The sequence below is a fragment of the Buceros rhinoceros genome, unplaced genomic scaffold (genome assembly GCF_000710305.1).
Source record: "Buceros rhinoceros silvestris isolate BGI_N320 unplaced genomic scaffold, ASM71030v1 scaffold4543, whole genome shotgun sequence".
NCBI lineage: Eukaryota > Metazoa > Chordata > Aves > Bucerotiformes > Bucerotidae > Buceros > Buceros rhinoceros.
In genome coordinates this window covers 1-4,110 of record NW_010402856.1, presented here as the reverse complement: position 1 = coordinate 4,110, position 4,110 = coordinate 1, and the positions used below count along the sequence as shown (strand labels likewise).

General features: G+C 42.6%; 1 pseudogene; it reads left to right on the top strand.

Annotated features, from left to right (window-relative positions):
* Positions 1-8: 8 nt before the first annotated feature.
* Positions 9-4,096, top strand: LOC104488537 (annotated as a pseudogene).
* Positions 4,097-4,110: the final 14 nt, after the last annotated feature.

Here is a 4,110-nt window from a genome sequence, read left to right as displayed (position 1 = left end):
GAAGCTACCACATATTCTATCAGATCATGTCTAACAAGAAGCCAGAGCTAATTGGTAGGAAGACAATTAACTTTTTTTGTGGAAGATTACTGAGCAATAGCTTATTGTGTCATCTGGAACACTAAAGTGTTTCCCCTTTAATTGATTTCAGACATGCTCCTCATCACCACCAACCCCTATGACTACCATTTTGTGAGTCAAGGTGAAATCACTGTTCCCAGCATTAATGACCAGGAGGAGCTGATGGCTACGGATGTAAGTAACTTACTAAACAAGTTGTCTCTGGGTAGGAGCTCTGGTACAGATACATTTACTTTACTGTTTCTGCTGCCAGAGTGCCATCGACATCCTGGGCTTCACTGCTGACGAGAAGACAGCCATCTACAAGCTGACGGGGGCCGTCATGCACTACGGGAACTTGAAGTTCAAGCAGAAACAACGAGAGGAGCAGGCAGAGCCTGATGGCACTGAAGGTATCAGCAGATTCACCAAACTTTCCAAAAGAGATTGTCACCGAAAGAAGGACTTGGACAGATTTCAGGCTTTAAATATGCAAACGTGTAAACTAGAAGTAGGTTTTGTTCAATGGTTAGATGACAGCTGAGAAGTTTGTCTCATCTAATGATACCTGCCATTTTTCTCTGCGACTAGTTAACAAATAATAAGATCAGGTGTACAGTGCCAGGAAGCCAGGAGGTGTGGATGTCAGTCCCTGTAATATTATTTATCATGCTTCAGTTGGAAAGCACCATGCAATCTCTGCCGTGTTGTGGAGTAGTGAAGTGGTTCAGCGTTATTGGAACGGGACACTTCTGTTCACCCTCACCTGGGAGAGGTGTATCTGATGAGTCTCCATCGCAGCAGGAAGTATGATCCGTGCCTCCAGCTCTCTAAGTGATCAATCGTCTTGCTATACAACTGCAAAGAAAGTGAGGGGTCCCAGAGCCATGCCTGAAAAAAGACAAAAGCAATGAGTTCTCTTGAAGAACGTTTGTAGAAACTGAAATGCAGGAAGTGTGGTAGACTCTGAGTTTTGAAAACAACAGAGAAATTGTCTTTGTAGCTTTGACTCAGATATTTTTGAGCACCTTTGTAACAGTGGACAGTGTTGTTACTTTTGAGACAGTCCCTCAAGGACCAAGTTTTAGGAATTGTGCAATATTTATTTCTCTCACTCTCTTTTCTGGTCTTTAGTGGCTGACAAGGCTGCCTACCTGATGGGCCTCAACTCAGCTGAGTTGCTCAAAGCCCTGTGTTACCCCCGAGTCAAGGTCGGGAATGAATTTGTGACCAAAGGTCAAAATGTGGCTCAGGTAAAATCTGGAGGTTGAAGATACTTGGTTTGAAGGACTAGTAGAGCATTCTGCTTTCACCCTAGGAGATAAATCGTGTCCTTTCTTCTCTGCTTTAGGTGAACAATGCAGTTGGTGCCCTGGCAAAGGCTGTCTATGAGAAGATGTTCCTGTGGATGGTTATTCGCATCAACCAACAGCTGGATACGAAGCAGCCCAGACAGTACTTCATTGGTGTGCTGGACATTGCTGGCTTCGAGATCTTTGATGTAAGGAACAGAGTTATCCCAGCATTTTCATAGAAGAACAATTGAGAGTAAAGGGAATTTTAAGACATATTTTTAATTGAGGGTAGTATCTTCCTACATTTATTTCCAGGAATTTTGGGACCAGCTTTTTTAATCCTGTAAAAAAACCCCCCAAACCCCAGGAAACTAATCTACTAATCGCAATGAATTTGAAACCTTCTCTCTTTTCTAAATGCAAAGCCTATCCTCGAGAGATGGCACAGGAAGAGGCCTTGTGTTTATAGCATCAACCATGATGAATTAGGAAAACACCTTGCTGTTATTGTGGAGCCTTGAAAATGTTGCATGTCTTTTCATGTCTGGCAGTTCAACAGCTTTGAGCAGCTGTGCATCAACTTCACCAACGAGAAACTGCAACAGTTCTTCAACCACCACATGTTCGTGCTGGAGCAGGAGGAGTACAAGAAGGAAGGAATCGAGTGGACATTCATTGACTTTGGGATGGACCTGGCTGCCTGCATCGAGCTCATCGAGAAGGTACCTTTTCTGTTCAAGTCTGGTGTGTGTTGGATCTTCCATAGTTGCAAGAGACATAGTTAAGAATTGTGTGACAGTATTCCAGCTTTTTCAAATGTATAACGTATGAAAGTGGCAACAGGGTAGAAGTGTTTCTGGAGATCCTAGTCAAGATGTCAGGACTTTGCTGATGACATTCATTTTCAGATTACAAAATGAAGTTATATAGAAGACTGTACCTGTCAGTAAAGAAGTTTTATGGAGAGGATAGTATTTCACAATGTCCTATTTGTAATTTTTTCACCGCCAAAGGCATTTTGTAAATTCAAATGAAACAGCAACACTGAAAGAAGTTGAGCCTAATTAATTTTCTCTGACATTTTCATGAAATGCATGGGAACAGCTTTCTCTTCTCAGTCTAGAAACTTCACAATGAAAGGATGACTCCTTTCGGATCTGTTTCTCTTTCTTGTCTGTTGTAATGTCTTCCAGCCCATGGGCATCTTCTCCATCCTGGAAGAGGAGTGCATGTTCCCCAAGGCAACTGACACCTCTTTCAAGAACAAGCTCTACGACCAGCACCTGGGCAAGTCCAGCAACTTCCAGAAGCCCAAACCGGCCAAAGGCAAGGCTGAGGCTCACTTTGCGCTTGTGCACTACGCTGGCACGGTGGACTACAACATCTCTGGCTGGCTGGAGAAGAACAAGGACCCTCTGAATGAAACTGTCATTGGGTTGTACCAGAAATCATCTGTGAAGACGCTGGCCTTACTCTTTGCCAACTATGGTGGAGCAGATGCAGGTCAGCTCTGTGAAAATTGTATTTTCAGCATGGGACCATGTTGACACAGAACTAGAGCAGAGAACACTAAACGTCTGAAGTTGTTTTGTGTTCTGCAGTCTCCAATAGGCAATATCCACATTTTAATACCTTTTTTTCTTTTCTTCCATTCACAGAGGGTGGTGGCAAAAAGGGTGGCAAGAAGAAGGGTTCTTCTTTCCAGACTGTCTCAGCTCTTTTCCGGGTACAGTACTGCATTTGCTATCTCTTTGTGATAGGAAGAAAGGGGGTGAGATAAGATTACGTATAAAAGGGCTGTTTTGCATTGTTGTAACAACATTAAAATCCTGGAAATTCCACATCAGGTTTTCCAGGGTTAATTTCAATATGGCTTATATACAATGCTCAAAAATAACCATTTAGTCTTCAAAAATCATGAAAGTCTAATCCTTTCATTTGCTTGGTTTTTTGTTTTGTTTGGAGAGGGTATTATTCAGATCTTTATGTCTTTGAGTCAGACTAGAACTAGCGTTCCCCCGTTTCTGTTAGGGTGATATGTTCAGGCGTTGTGAGTCTCCTTAAGAACATTCTCCAAGGAGGTATTTATCTTTTTGAAAAAACTCTGCTTTTCTAAACTTAGATAGGTTGACTTTAGAAGGTGGAACATGAAAAACTGAAAATTTAATTACTTCTGAACGTGTGTGATTGTATATTAGTTTCCAGTAGCTCAACGGCAACATCATGTTATTTCGCTCTTTAAAAATAGTGTTCAAAATATTCAAATAGAAAAAATACTTGGTTCTATGGCTTAACCTAAGTGCTCTGAAACCCAGCTAATTTTGAGAAGTCATAAAGCCCTTACCATGGCCTTGATGCATCAAACACTGGGCATCAGAAACTCACATCAATAACTGGTCCCTCTAGGAGAACTTAAACAAGCTGATGACCAACCTACGGAGCACTCACCCCCATTTTGTCCGTTGCATCATCCCCAATGAAACAAAAACACCTGGTAAGATGCTCAAGCACAAAGAGATCTGTCTCTGCTACAGCCATTCCCCCTCTCTGGAAACGGGTGTTCATTGATGCTCTGAATTGCTTAGGTGCCATGGAGCATGAACTGGTGCTTCACCAGCTGCGCTGTAACGGGGTGCTGGAAGGGATCAGAATCTGCAGGAAGGGATTCCCCAGTAGAGTTCTCTATGCTGACTTCAAGCAGAGGTAGGAGCACTGCACCCCTCAGCATCATTCAAAGCAATGTTGATTCACTCAC